General features: G+C 34.1%; 1 protein-coding gene across 1 annotated transcript in view; it reads right to left on the reverse strand.

The window, feature by feature from the left end:
* The window catches only part of LOC145670252 (head-specific guanylate cyclase-like), an 891,926-nt gene that overhangs the window by 232,594 nt on the left and 642,853 nt on the right, over positions 1–16,479 (reverse strand). The window lies entirely within an intron of this gene.

Raw genomic sequence — 16,479 nt, forward strand, 5'->3', positions numbered from 1 at the left:
GGAAGAGAAGGTATTATTAACTAATAAAAGTAGAGCTACAAGTGGTCCTGAACCTCTATATATCCTGTAAGATTTTTTTTAGAACGTTTAGAAAATGACGTAGAATTGTTAATAAGAGGAAGGTCTTTAATAAAATATAATTAAAAGGCAACAAAAACTTTGTAACATATTCGGTAGGAGAGAGTTTACCTTCTCTTTCAGCAGTAATGCTATATGAGACAAGGACTTATACCTTAACGTGAGATCCGAACCACATGAGAATCCAGAAAATAGTAATATACTTTTATGTATTCAGGGAGCATTGTCATGCGTTTAAACATCTGCTGTGACTAGCCAACCCGGAACTGAACATAACTTATCGTCTATAGCCCGTTTTTGAGATACGAATCCTGTGCAATCTCCAGTTCCATCCTCTCAAACGGAAGTGACTCATGTTCTGTGCTTGAAATTGTGTAATATTCTACACGCTATCATTTGCGACCTCTATGACTTCATTTCATGTCACTTCAGAGCTGTTCTAATGGTGAATGGTGATCCATCGTCATATTAGTCAGGTAAGTTTAGCTTTTCCTGATATTTTTGTTATTTTTATAACCCTTTGTATTTGCCGTTATCTCTTACCGTCTTTGTTTTATAAGAATCAACACTGAAAGCGATACAACAATTAGTTTCGTTGGTTGATTGATTTGAAATTCGCCATCTCGTCCAGCACAAGGCTATATGAGATGTTGATTTAAACCACATGAGCTCTCATTGGAAATTGAACCGGGGTTTACCGTTCTAGAAGCGCTTTCGGATTTAGTGAGCCACTAACACTTTCTCTTGAATAAACGAATACGGGATGCAAATATTAATTGATTTAGTGAACTATTTCTTTTTCCGAAGTGTTGCGTGTTGGTTTCATTTATTTCTTTGGATCTATTCAAAAATGAAGTTACCTTACAGCTGATGATTTCTTCAAGCAGTGACTTTGCTTCCTTGAACGGGTTAGCTTATGATTTGTATTTAAGAATTATTAGGGTATTTAAGAACACTTGGAGCTTCAAAAATATACTTCAATTGATTGACATTGAATAATAAGTCTTATTTACTATAATAATAGTTATTATTTTCTCTTCATTTACATAAATTTTATTATTTTCTTTTTGTGCATGTTTCTCCCAAACGTAGCATTCTCTATTTTAATAAAAATGTTATATGGATATCCAAAAGAACCTGTGTTTCTAGCTATAACACAATTTTAAAGAAACTTTCTCTTATTGCTTGACATTCTAAATTAGTTATTTATGTAAGAGCGATTCCACTGAACGCAGCATTTGGATTAGATAATACTAACTTATTCAAATTACAAATCTTTATTTCTCCTCTAAATGTTTTATAGATCAAGTTTCACGTAAGCCGAAATGTTTTACACACATACATGCTCTGATGTACATATTATACTTCAATCTGTTGGGGTTATGCTTAATTAAAATTATAGACGTACGTAGTATAATTAACGTTAGAGAGATTCAGGTAAATAAGTTCATAGTGCACAACAGCTTTAAACTTCAGCATGAGATCAGAAAAGGACGAATAATGATAATAACAAGAGATAAGGTACTTTGTAGTATTTTAACTCACTTATAAAATGTGTTATGTGATAAAGTTGATCAAGTTGTATTATACGGACAAGTATCAAAAACATTTTCAATTTATGTCAGAGCTACTACTCTCTCTCTTGATGATCTGAATTTCACATTACTTCCGTAACAAAAATAATGGAAAAACCAATACGTACTCTTAGTATTTGTGGCACAGTGTAAATAGCCTGGACTTCTTATGACTATAATAGGAGAATGTGTAATGTGAAGGAAATTTGGAAAGGTTTGAAGAGTTTGGTGATGATGCTAATACGTGAGAATTTGATGGAACACATATCTAGAATACATTATACCAGGGATAAAAGTGGATCTGGAAAGGTGGGTGAACGGTAGGTAGCGGCATGAGTCACGCCGTTCCCCTTGCCTATCTTTGTTCATTGTATATTTTTAGGAACTGGGAAGACGTCGTACATAATTATTAGAGGTGGTGGGACGGCATTCCCTTGCGTTCCTCCTCAATTTTACCTCCTGTATTATACCTATTGTTTGTACATTTGTTTTGGTTACATATGCAACAAACCGCCCATATATATATATATATGTATCGTTTGGATGTGGATAGTGTTAGTTTCAAAGGCTGTCGAAATTGTAAAATGTATAGAGAAAATGGACAAGTTTTGTAAATACGTTAGCACATTCATATCTCTAGATGCTTTCGGAAAATGTTGTAGACACATGAAATGAGTCACTTAGGGCAATGCATCAATCAAATGATATCGCATAGGGCAAAGGTATGAATATTTACACATATGTTCAGCAGTGACTTTATGTCTACAAAGCGTTGATGAATATTTTTCTCTTTACTTGAATATTAGAGAGCATACGTATATCACACACGCCTAAAAAGGAAAAATGAAGTTCTGGTATTCACCATGGACATGTTATTACAGTAACTTCTACAGTTTTAATATGTCCTCTGGCATACCCTCATTTTTCGTTTCATTTACAATATTGTTCATGCATATAATGTTAACTTAAATACGTGCAGTGTGTACACTAGTATGTGCACAATTTTAGAAAGCAATTAAAAAAAAATCAACAAAAGATCACTACGTGCCTCCAGATAAAGAATTATATTCGTAGAAAAAGTAATATTACTTAACCAGAAACAAAATACATGCCTAGCATGTAATTCTGAGACCTATTATTTTTCAAAATGATGTTGAGTAATATACTTCTAGTGAAATAGACTACATTCAACATGAGAATGATAACTAGTGCCAGTTAAAGGTTGTACTTGTTTATATGTTTATATGTTAATGTTTAGCCATATTCTGATAAAGCCAAAAACAAAATACCATATTTCGATAAGTGTTTACGACGACGTAAATACGGACACTAGCAAGTATTTCCACGTATTACTTTGGGTAACATTTTGCATATTTTCTTCTGCTCTTTTCATATAGAATTCGTATGAAGTTCAAGTTTTGTACAAAATTCAAACATAAGGAGCACCATCATCCTTTTTTCTCACATTTTAGACCAAACATCTAAAAAATACTTAAATATGTGTTCAATTATTTTAGATGAAAACTTCAAGCAAAAAATGTTATATCTCTAACCTTACGAGATACCAAGATATCTAATTATAATAACTACTATTATATATATATATATATATATATATATATATATATATATATATATATATATATATATATATATATAGTAATTCTGGGGGAAATGAACATAGTAAGCATGAAAATGAAAAACTCTGACACAGAAATGGTAGCACGGCTGATTGACAATTATATATGAATAGGACAGACCTTCTGCATTTTAAAATACAAATATGGCTCATATCGTGTCTCAAGTAACGTGTACAGAAATAAATGAATCATACAATGTAAATTATTCACTTCACCCACTTTCATACATTTGGGGTGAAGTGATGAGAAGAAGTGCCCTTGACATAATGTAAATAACAAGATATAAACTGCTAAATAATGAGTATACAGCTAACGAAGAACACCTACATGATGTGAAGGTACATAAGCTATTGTTGTAGAAATACTTAAGAAGCAAATATACATACCAACTCGAGATCGTCTTAGAATCATTGAGTCGTATGACCTTACAAGAAAAAGCACAATATTTGACTTCCCAATACGCCTTGACCCCGGGTTTCTCCTATAGAAGACTGTGGTTTGGAGGACAGACAAGAAATAGTTACATATAAATACGAGTATATTTATTTTTCCATATTGTATACATGGAATGATTAACAGGACTATTCACATCACCGCAAAATATATTAGTCACTTCATCCCACTTCGTCGTCTTTTCTCAAAACATGTTATAATAGCTTTATTTTCGCATATATTGATGCACGTCTATATACATGCATACCTAATAATCGCCTTATGCTGCTGTGGAAGTATTGGGTACAACACGATTACATAAGGAAAGAATTGCCCTAGTTTCTTACTGTTCCATATTACAATAGCAACAAAAAAGGATATAAATTTACTCACCTTCCCTGCTATCCGTAATCGGTGCATTCAATAATTAGCTTCCTTCCTGTATGCACTACCTTTTCCGTCAGCCCCAGCCCCAATACTGCACACACAGGAGCTTTCCAAGGTCAGCACCGCCGATCATACTTTGTTGCAACATATCATTAACCTTAACTCTATTCACTTCACCCTTATTTTCACTCTCCCCGAATTACTATATATATATATATAACCTATGAAATGCAATTTCAATTATTTAAAATGAAGGGTTGGAACAAGGAATGTCATATCTATAACCTTAAGTGATTCCGAGATATATATTTTTATAATAGTTGTTAACTTGTTAACTCATCGCTGTTTCATAACGTTACTGCACCATTTCTTCCCTCCGAGGAATATCAAAAAATGCTCGAACACATGATACTGGTAAATTACTTTAAATAAGAAGTCAAAATACAAAATTTCATGTCTCTAACATTAAAGAATTCTATCTTATTATAATTCCACCTTTTTCACTGCTCACCTTATTTTTTTCCCTTTAAGGTCGAACATCGAAATACACTGAAATGCATGACTTATTATTTTAAATGCGAAGTCCAAATACAATGGTTTGTCAGTATGAGTAAAAATTATTAGTTTCACTCTTCGCATTCAAAATATTTTACTATTTTCATTCTGTTACTCGTATTTAGACTTTTACAGATTTAGGCACGTGTCTCCTCATTATTTTATACGTATGTCTGTTTTAAAAATATCTTTATAATAGTTCTCAAGATATTGCTATATATACCAATAAGGACGATGAGAGTCATTTCGACGTATTACTATTCCAATATTGGGTTTAGAGTGATCTTGTCAATTCTCCGAACTCAAACAATAAGTTTAGAAATGAAATAGCAGTCATAAAAACGAACTTCAGTGTTATCCTTGTATTATTAATGACAAACAGCAGCACACACCATGGTCTAATCTTCCTTTTATGTTGTTAAGCCTTGAAGTCTTATTCACTCCTACACATCATTTTTTTTTTGTTTGTTTTGTATGGTGCGAAAATCTATGATTTTAAAGACCCTTCTGTGTACAGTAAGGCCAGTCATTTTATTTCTACACAAGTACTGATTGTACTTTTCATGTAAGAAGTTGTATTGAGACAATACATCAATAGTTGTTATGGAGTGAAGAAGATATATTGGAAGAATTCCGGCATTTGTCTCAAGATGCACAGGTATTGAAAATGAAGATTTGGACGCTGAAGAGAATAACTAAGACTCATCCTATTAACATAAAGAGCAAGGTATATCATATCATTCAGTGATGAAAATGAAAACTAAGATAAGGATGGAAAGGATCATGCGATGAAAGTGAATATCATGGACAGAGACTGTTAGCAGCTCTCGCACTTATCATGGAAACTACTACGGAAAGAACTAAAATTGAAAAGTTAGATTCATCTTCATCAGCACTAAGTAGGCTTGTAACTCATAATATTCTACGCATAACTGAAAATCCAAGCAGTTCGCTGTTCTAACAACTAAAAATCCTCCTTTTAGGCTTTTAGTTTAATTATAAATGAACCATTCTCATGTATAATAAAACGATGTACTGAGCCGCGAAAAAAATATAAATTGGGATATTTTTAAAAACAAACAAAAACAAGTGTTGTCATTTTTCGCTCTGTTATATGATGGTTATATTTCGGTTTACTCAAACTTCCCAATAAAAAAAAAGTCCAGAGACTTTTGGAAAATTAATGTTTCGAGAAAGGATGTTTGTTGGATATTAGGGCAGAAAAACGTCAAAGACTTGTGAAAGATAAATATGTTTATTCACGTTCCGTACGGGATTTATTTATGGCGCATTCGCAGAAATCTTACAATCCTTTCGAAAACGTTACATGGGATGAACAGTGATACCCTTCAAAATGCAATGAAGTTTTTTTACAATACATTCACGGGGAGCAGTGGCGTATTTAAGGGGCTTTCGGGTTTAATACCCCCACGGATATTTTATTTACTATATTAAAGTAAATGAAAGAATTTTCAATTTCCAGGACTGAAGGTAGTGAAACTCCACCAAAACAAAATTGTAAATACGCCACTGACGGGGAGCTGACAAGTTTAGAATAAAATATTGGCTACATGTCGGTATGAAAAATAAGTAGTGCGTGAATGCTTCCTTACCTAGAGAAAAATTAGAAAGACGGCCCAAAGACCAGTCACTTTTGAAGTATTTAATATTGATAATAATAATAATAATAATAATAATAATAATAATAATAATAATAGTAGTAGTAGTAACGAAAGTATTAGTAGTTCATCCTACATATAAATAATACAACTGGGAAACAAACATTTGAATATTTGATTCGTTTTGACTCATATCCCTCTTTCTAGGTATACTAAAATCTCCGTCCAGCTCGTTTGGACATTCTCCGTCCAGCTCATTTGGAACTCTTACTATAACAAGTGTAGTCCCGACCTTTCTTTTCTATTCATACCCTCTTTTCTTATTTTCTACTCCAAATATGAAAATCGCAGAAGGATGTATTTAAATCAGAAGATCACATACCTAATTTCATGTCTCTAAGTTTATGACTCTAACATCAAATGATTCAAACACATGTGTACTTTATTATAATTATTGTAATCTCTTCTTCTTTCGCACTGTTTTTATCCTCTTCTAAATGAAATATCAAGAATTGCAAAAAATATTTGACTAATTTCGGAATCCCTATATCTCTAGCCTTCAGAGATTTCGAGATATGTTCATCTTATTATAATCCCACTTGATTTTGTTTCATGCCCTTCTTCTTCCATCTAGATGAAATAACAAAATCGCTGAAACATGCGTCTAACTTTAAATCAGAGTTCCATATACCATGCTTCATGTCTCTAACCTTCAGCAATTTCAATATAGGGCTATGGACATTTTAGTGTAAACGTTGTCACCAAGATTTCCCCTTTGCTCATCGCATTTCCAAAATCTTTATTTAAAAGTAACTTTCATCAGAAATACTATGCATTGTCCTAATTTGATCTTTCTAGCTCAAGCGGTTTGCCGTGGAATTTATTATTCAGTCACTCATTCAGTCATTCATGACTTCTTTTATATTGTATGCAAGGATAAAGTGGATCTGAAAAAGGTAGGGGGACAGTAGTCACGCCGTCACGATCCTATCTTTGCCCATTGTAATTTTTTTTAGGAACTTGGGGGACGCCGTACATATTTTTAGAGGTGTGAGGATGACATTCTCCTGCTCCCCCTCACTTTTACCCCTGATTGTATATACACATTTCTGTTGAATTATTGCTCAGTTTAAGCTTACTTACAGTGCTAACTCAAATGAGCAAGAATCATACATACAAAACCTTGGTAATACTACAAACAATGGAGATAAAAGTATACTACAAACCATGTAGGTTAGTATTTCTTTCAAATTTCTGTCACTTGATTGATCCTTGTATCTATATATATTTTTAAACAAAACGAATATTTTGTCATCTTCAGCTCTATTGTTTCTACTATTACAAATAGTCCTCCTCTGATATCTATTTTAAAAACTATAATTAGATATATCATCTGAACCATCTTTCAAATCTTGATCCAATTGTCTTCAAATCTTTTGCTTTAGACAGCTACCTCTGAAGCACGGCGGCAAGTTATCATACCACAAATAGGTTTTCTATAAATGCCCACACAAATATGGGGTGGTCGAAAACGTTCTGCATATTAAAACTACACTTGGATGTAGCAAGAGCTACAAACACATCAATATTTTATCGAAAAATATCACTTTCGTTCCTGTTATAAAAAATGTACAGTCATGTTCAAAATGATTGTCGCCCATCTATAACTGTCTTGTTGTGGAAATATAATATGATAATGAATTTGCAGGATATTTTTAATACTATTACTATGTGTATAATCGGGAAATGTATATTTGTGATAAATATTATAGGAAAAGAATTATAAATACGAAAATTAGAATAAACAAAAAAATGTTGCTAAGTGGACAAGAAAATATTTTTTTCGTTTTATTGTTCTTATTTACTGCTTTGAAACAATAATTTTGAACATGAGTGTACATAACTTTCAAGGTGAAAACAAAATCCCGTCGCAACCTTGAAATACTAAATATGCAAACAATGCAAGCGTTAACTATAACAATAGATGTACACAATAATGGTTGAAATTTACACATAATGGACACCTGTTGCTCTAATGTATAAACGACCGTACGGGCTTCATCGTCCTCCAAATACAAAACAATACAACATATGTGACATTCTTCTTAATACAATACAACATACGCGACAAGTTGTGTGCGACATTCTTCTCAGCATTGCTGAAGTAATTCGTCTGAATGCAAGTCTCACAGTTTCTTTCAATTAATTACACATAACGGCTACTGCAACAATATTCAGGATGAATCCTCAGAGGAAATTTTCATAGGTCGGTAAGTCCGGACTTCGAAGTGACCATTTAAGTCAGGAGGCCAAGGAGGGCGATCCCCGGCCAATTAGTATCTTGGAAACACCTCATTTGGATATTCTCAAACTGAAATGGCATAATGAGGAGCTGCTCCATGTTGCTGAAATTAATTTGTTCCCCTTGATGATCCCTTAGGTTTCCACATGGGAATGAACTAGTTTTCTTCCTTTTTTCTGTCCTTTTCTTTCCTTTTTCATAGCAAGATATCAATGTTGGTTAACAGGTCAATACAAAAATATGAACCGTAAATTTATTTGCTGTCCACGCCAGCCCATATCATAACATGGGGAGGGTTGTTCCCAATATTCTCATAACAATAAGAGTTTTTCTGTTACCAGAAAAAAAAAATAATAGAGTTTCAGCATATGTCATATTCATCACAGGAAATCACTTTTTCATGTTTCGGTATAGTGTCAAATAACTGAAGAAATGTGTCACATGCCTCCTTCCGTTGGTTTATATCATTGTTAAATAATTCTTGAACAAATTTCGGTCGATGTATGTGCAGTTTTAAGTTAGATTACATGAGTTCGTGATGAGTTGAACGTGGTATAGCAAATTCCGCGAGCTCTTTCCGAATTGACTTCGTTGGTAATATTTCCTCTGAAATCGCGACTTCTCTATATTGTTTCTGTCCTATTGATAGCCTATCACTTTGTAATGTATTCTTAACACTGACAGTAGAAAATAATTTCTATTCACAGCGCGAAAATGTTCTTTCTGGAGAGCCTCTCATTTGAATCGTAGCTGGAAATCCACGCACACCTGTTCCAAACTGTTTCAATATAATTCTTCAGGAAAAAATGTGTTAATACGTGCTAGAGTAGAGTGTATTAGATGAGGTTAGTAAAGCTGAGTAGAATAAGTTAGTTTATGTTAAGTTAGTAGGCTACGTTTTGTTAGAGGAGTAGAGTAGTTTACAAAGTGAAGTAAGTAATGATAGATTAGGTTAGTATGGTAGATTATGTTAGTAAAGTTGGTTGTGTTACAAAAGTATTATAGATTAGTTACAATAATATGTTAGATTAGTGGAGTAGGATAGGTTAAGTTTCAGTGATTGTATGCTGTATTTAGAAATATCTTAATGTGGGTTTCGTTGGGATTTGATTTCCTATAACGCATAATGGCTTCACACTAGTACCCCTACACTTGTAAACATAAATGACAGCTCCCTGACACTGCAGGAATACTTCACCACCGGAAAGTAATCTAATCTAACATAAATAAAATATAGAGTTTGTTTGTCTGTGTGTGTGTTTGTGTGTGTGCGTGCTTGTGTGCGGCCTGGGGACCAGACGAGTGGGTCGAGAGTTACCAAATTTTGGTCACGGGTACCTTGGTCCAGACTCCAGACTAAGACAAGGCGTCTTTTTTTTTAAAAAAAAATCGAACCAGAGGGTCTTAGAGGGGCGTTTACCAGAATACGCAAAAGTAGTACAAAATGATCGATATTAGTGCCGAATTCATAGTTTTCGACGTCGCTGAGATCAATTGTCAAACTCCGATGGCATTGAGTTCCAAATTTGGCTGCGGGCCTGAGGTCATTGTGGTGAGGTTACCGAGACATGTAAAAATAATCCAAAATGACCGATATTTGTGTCAAATCCATAGGTTTTGCGGTCGCTGATATCGCTTCCATTACCGATGACTTTCGAATTCAGCTACCATTGTATGAGGTACTTATAAACATAAAATACATCTGTCTTCCGCTGCACAGAAATGATTCTACGGAAGAAATTCATGTCTAATTCAGTCCTCTTCCATATATAGTTACTAATTTAGAAGGTAAAATAACAATTTTTAAAACTACCTATGGTAGATACGCATCATATCAGTTATTATTAACAAAGAATGTCATTTGAATGTTGTTCTTTTTAGAGCCATAAAAAAATCGTTTATCAAGTCTTTCTACGAAACTACGTGTTGGAATTTATTTTCAAACATATCAACTTTGAGTATTTATTTCTTACGTTAAATGTTAATAATATTCTATGATTATAAATAACATACTAACAACTATTTCTATTTAAAGACGATTGTTTATTTTCCTTCAAAATCATATAAGCACATCTATTGTTCTTCTCAACCACTATTAGGTATATAAAATTTAAAGTTGCAGCTCTAGGTCAAGTCAAGTGCAGCATTAAATTGCTATATTCTTGCAATCGGGGCTTCAAGTTTCGCCTAATACCTCCTAGTTATGCAAACGTCAATCAAAACGATGACAGAGCTAATTTTCTTGAGTTGAATTTTTCTTAAACCTTGGTTTAGCTCGCATATGTTAGTAGTCGTACACCTTATTCATAATTTATAGTGTATAAAAGACACAAAAATTAACCAATCCTTGACACTATGCACTATTGGGATATGAACGATACGGTTCGGTTGGATCAGACCCACTGCTGCTTCAGATGGAAAACGTAATTGAAACAAATCAGTTTTAAGGAGAGCTTTTATGTTCTAATATTTTAGGTTTCATATAATAAACTCTGCTTCTTTCAGAACAGGAAAAGTATCTATTACACTGAAAAACTAAAAAGAATAAGAAAGAAAGAACTTCGAAAGATTCAGAAAAGTTAAGTATAATTTGAGGGCAGTTCAACACTAAGATAACACCAACATGTCACTTTCATCTTATTATTTGATTCCCAAAATGTGACTTCCCTACAATTAATGCACATGTCTGAGTAAAACAATCACGAACAAGAACAGTGGAACTAAGGGTATGAGAGTTTTACATTTACAATACACCTAAAAGAATTTGATACTGGCAAGGGCGGCGATGATGGGGGCCGGGGGCCAGGGCCCCCCGAAGGCTCATGTGGGCTCCCTTTATTTTTATAAATATGTAATCTTATATATATTTTTTCTTGTTATATGTATTTTTTTATGAATGCCCCCTCCCCAAACTTATAGAGAAATCGGGGCCCTTGGATACTGGTATGTTCAAACAAGTAATTGGATAGCATTCTTCATTTTCTCCTCCGATCCCCAATCAATTACTGGAATATCTTACTGCAGCCGAGCTTGCTTCTGATAATATACCTTCAATACGTGTCATCTGCTCACATGCTTTTTTGAGTAAAACTGAGGGATGAGTGAAAGGTGTGAAATAAGTCTTCTGTATGTGAAATACCGACAGAATGCTAGTGCCTCGCTATCATGCGATGCATAAAGGTGTAATTGGAAAAAATATCCCACTTTCATGAGTTCTTCAGGATTCATAGTAGATGCGTCAATTGACCAGGTGCCATTTTGCGATTTTCGAGATTTTTACATCAGTGAGTAGGAAACAATGTAAATAATGCAAAAAATGGTTTGAAACTCTACATATTTGTTTAAATGTTCACGAAAAGCTATTCGAGGAAGCGCCAAGTACTGGATCATAATGGGAACATGTTTTTATTTCCTTCAATATTTTACAAGGGAGGAGAGGGAGATTATATATCGAAGTGGAGGATGGCTTGTACAGCAATCGAAAGCACTAATGACGCCTATTACGAAATTGTAATAACAATTTTCCGAATGCATATACTGTGCAAGTTACAAGAATATACAGTGTGTCCAGAAAATCCGTTTCAATCTTTAAAAATCGCAAACAGTGAACCAGGACACATGTTTGATAATTTTAAAAGTACAACGTATGAAAACAAAAAGTGTTGTCCCAGGACTACCCGCAAGGAGGAGTAGTCCAACTCAAAAATTACAAATGGTGAGGGGGTCAAGTAGCATATCATTAGAAACCTGTTGGGAAACGAATCGAAAGAAGACGGAACAAGTCTCGGCTTTCTAGAATTATCCTGTGCAAAATGGCCACCGGTCAAAATGTCAGCAAAACGTCATTGTAAAGTCTATGGCCACCTTAAGAAAACTGAAGCGATGAGACAGATGCCAAAACAGGAAAACACGTGTGTAATAGTTTCAAATGTGCAATGATTGAAAGTAAAAATATTTGTCCCAGGTCCTCCATAGGATTCCAGACGGGGCCCTACTCAAAATTTTCAAATGGCAAGGGGGCTCAATAAGGATATTATTTGAAAGCTGTTGTTAAATGAAAGCAGATGGAACAAGTTATGGCGCTCTACAATAACACTGTGCAAGCATCTTGCATTTTAGTTCTTCTTTCTGTAGTCGGGTTTTAGTTTGTTTTCACTTCAATTCTTATTCAACGGAAAGAAAGGAAATGCCCCTACTGTGCGATTTTGCTCTTTGAGCCCAGTAATATCTAAATAAATAAAGAAAGAAAGAAAAAAAATTAAAAAATAAAGAAAAGAAAAGAAATAATATTTGACTTATTTCAGTATAGAACTGACTACTTAACATATAATGTACAATAGTGGTACTTATGCTCGTTGTCTGGACTATCAAGTATAAAATGATTCAAACAAAAAAATTCGTACAATCGTGTCACAATGACAAGTACCGACTGGTAAATGGAAAGCGAATGTGCTTGAAGAATCGAACTGAGGATGTACATATTGACCGGCCACCATTTTACACAAGATAGTTTTAGAGAGCCAAAAGTTGTTCCGTCTTCTTTCATTTCCCAACAGGTTTCCAACGATATGCTACTTGATCTCCCTTGCCATTTGAAAATTTTGAGTAGGATCCCATCTGCTACCCAGTGAAGGACCCTGGGACAAATATTTTTACTTTCAGTCACTGTACATTTGAAATGATAACACAAGAGTTTTCCTGTTTTGACATCTGTCTCACCGTTTTCTTTTTCTTTTTTTTTAGGTTGCCATAGATTTAACAATGACGTTTTTGCTGAACCTTTGACCGGTCGTCATTTTGCACAGGATAATTCTAGAGAGTCGAGGCTTGTTCCATCTTCTTTCATTTTTCAACAGAATTCCAATGATATGCTACTTGACCCCCTCACCATTTGCAATTGCTGAGTTGAACCCCGCCTGGGACTCTGCGAGTGGCCCTGGGACAACACTTTTTGCTTTGATACGTTGTACTTTTAAAATTATCAAACACGTGTTTTCCTGTTTTGGCATCTGGTTCACCGTTTGCGATTTCTAGGAGTGGGAACGGATTTTCTGGACACCCTGTATATTCATATAACTCAAACAGTGTATACATTCGGAAAATGTTTATTACAATTTCGTAATAGGCGTCATTAGTGCTTTCGATTGGTGTACAAGCCATCTTCCACTTTGATATATAATCTGCCTCTCTTCATTTGTCAGAACCGTGTTTTGGCTCTTGGTCAATTGATGTATAACACCGTGCTATTAACTGTATATCTCTCGAGTAGTTTCTAACAAGTTTTCTTCCCTTTTTGGAACAGACAAAGTCGTATCTCTTCCTAAAAATTCACGTAAAACAGTATCACATCATCCATATTTTCCCATGTATTTTCATGTATTTAAACATTTTGGCTGCTTGAAGAAATTTGCCTTCTTTGTGAATCAGTTAAAGCAATCAGAAAAATACACTTGAAAGAAACAAATAACAAGATTAAACGGCACAAGCCTATCATTTGTAATTGTATATCTACCTTACCTACAGAGATGACATATATGAAACAAAGAAAATTTTGTTTATTTTGTTATAAGCTCGAAGACCCTATAATTGAACCTAAGGTAAGAAATCAAGAAAAACATGATTGTTCTATAAACGGCGGCGGCTTGAATATATACAGATTTGTAGATCTTTTGTAACAGGAGCAAGCAGAAACTGAAATGACAATGTATCAACTCCAGATGGGACACGTCTCTAAATCGAAGACAGCAAAGTGGTGACGCCTTTATCGATGTATTGTGGAATTCAAAAGAAGGGTTGGATCACAAGAAATAGTCATAATACAGCACTTTGATGCTGCAATGTCTCACTACATTTCATTTATGTGTGACTAGTGATTCTTGGTGCTTTGTTTATTTTATGGTTTATGCAAACTTTCGTATAATTATTATCACTTCATTTTATGTTTCGATGTCAAGCGTACATATACTATCTATCCATATACCCTAATTGTGCTTAAGTTTTCTGTAGTAAACCTGTAACTTTATTTAACATTTTCATATTTCGATGTCAAACATATAATATCAGTCATATACTCTCATAGTCTAGTCATATACTGTAATTGTGCTTATACTTTTTAAATATGTGCCTTTTAAATGTACATTTTTTAAAATTTATATACAATTTTTTAAAGTTATTTCTTGACAGTACTACCAACATAATTTCGCATTAGGCAAATCTTGAAATGTGAATCTTGAATTTAAGATTCGCCTACACTTTCCCTTGAGTTAACATCTGTAAATCCCAATGCCTGGGCTTATTAGGCGAATCTTGAATAGGCGAGAGTTGAAGTAATCCTTGCAATTGTTAGACCTTGTTCCATTCCTGCATCTAATTATAACCTACAGAGTGATCACAAAGTCCCGTTATAATCTAACAAGTAACACTTCCCAAGTGTAACACTCCAATTTTGATAAAATTTGACAGGTAGATACTACACACAAAATAAACGAATACATGTTATTTTTATTTTCTGCGGAAAAACAGTTTTATGGGCCAAAAGCCCCCACCCAAAATTTTGAAAGTTGACGCCCGAAAGGCGAAAAAAAGTGGACCGAATTGAACGAAATTGTGCACAGATATTGCAGACGTAAAATGAGCAAATATGGGTTTTCTATTTTCCTGAAAAAAAAAAAAAAACAGTATGTCAGGTAGGAACAGTATGTCAGATGTGTGTAAAGGACATGAAGAATTGCAACGAAACGTTTGTATGAACAATATGCAAAAAAAAAAAAAAAAAAAATGAACGAATAGTTTTTTTTATTATTTTCTGCGGAAAACGGTTTTAGGGGCCAAACCCCCCACCCAAATTTTTGAATTTGGAGCACGAAAGGGAAGAAGAATTGGGCGGAAGTGAATGAAATTGTGCACAAATATTGTAGAGGTAAGATGAAAGAATACGTGTTTCGTATTTTCCTGAAAAGAAAAAAGAATGTTGAGTGGACCGAGGCGTTGAGTGGCGGAAGGAGTGGACCGAAGTGAATGAAATTGTATGTAGATATTGGATGTGTAAAATAAAGCCTTTCATGTTTTACAAGTGTCTCCATCCGATTTCTCTAAATTTGGCAGGTCAACAACAAGCACAAACAGTATACCGTATTTTAAAGTATTTCAGGAGGCACCTTTAACAATTACAATGTTTTTCCGCATAAACAAAAACGCGTGACGATTAAGTTCCTGTTTGCTGTTGATGAGCCAAATTTGAAGCAAAACGGATAGGGACATTTGAGAAACACGAAACCTTATTTTACATAAGGTATATACAATATCTACACACAATTTCATTTGCTTGGGTCCACTCCTTTCTGCGCTATTACGGTAATATTTAGTTTTTTTTTTCGGATGGGGTGCATTTCTTCTTGCCTTTTCGGTCTCAAATTTCAAAATTTTGGGTGAAGCTTTTGCCCCCTAAAACCTTTTTTCCGCAGAAAATAGAAAAAACTCGTATTTATTTATTTATTATTTATTTATTTATTTATTTATTTATTTATTTATTTACTTATTTATTTGCGTATTGTCCCTTCACAATGTGTCGTTCCACTACTTCAAGTCCTTTAAGCACTTCTGACATACTGTTATTAGCACTTTTGTTATTTCACGATCAAAGTTTTAGAGGGGTCTGTGTCCCACACAAATGTTTTTCTTTTCTTTTCTTTTTCTTTCTTTCTTTTCTTTTCTTTCTTTTTTTTAGAAAAATACGAAACCCGTGTTCACTTATTTTATATCTACAATACCTGTGCACAATTTCATTCACTTCCGTTCACTTCCTCTGGAATTTCGGGCATCAAATTTCGGAACGCTGGGTGGGGGCTTTTGCCCATTAAAACCGTTTTTGCGCAGAAAAAATTCTGTATTCG

Source organism: Thermobia domestica, chromosome 14, assembly GCF_964235325.1.
Source record: "Thermobia domestica chromosome 14, izTheDome1.hap1.1, whole genome shotgun sequence".
Lineage (NCBI taxonomy): Eukaryota > Metazoa > Arthropoda > Insecta > Zygentoma > Lepismatidae > Thermobia > Thermobia domestica.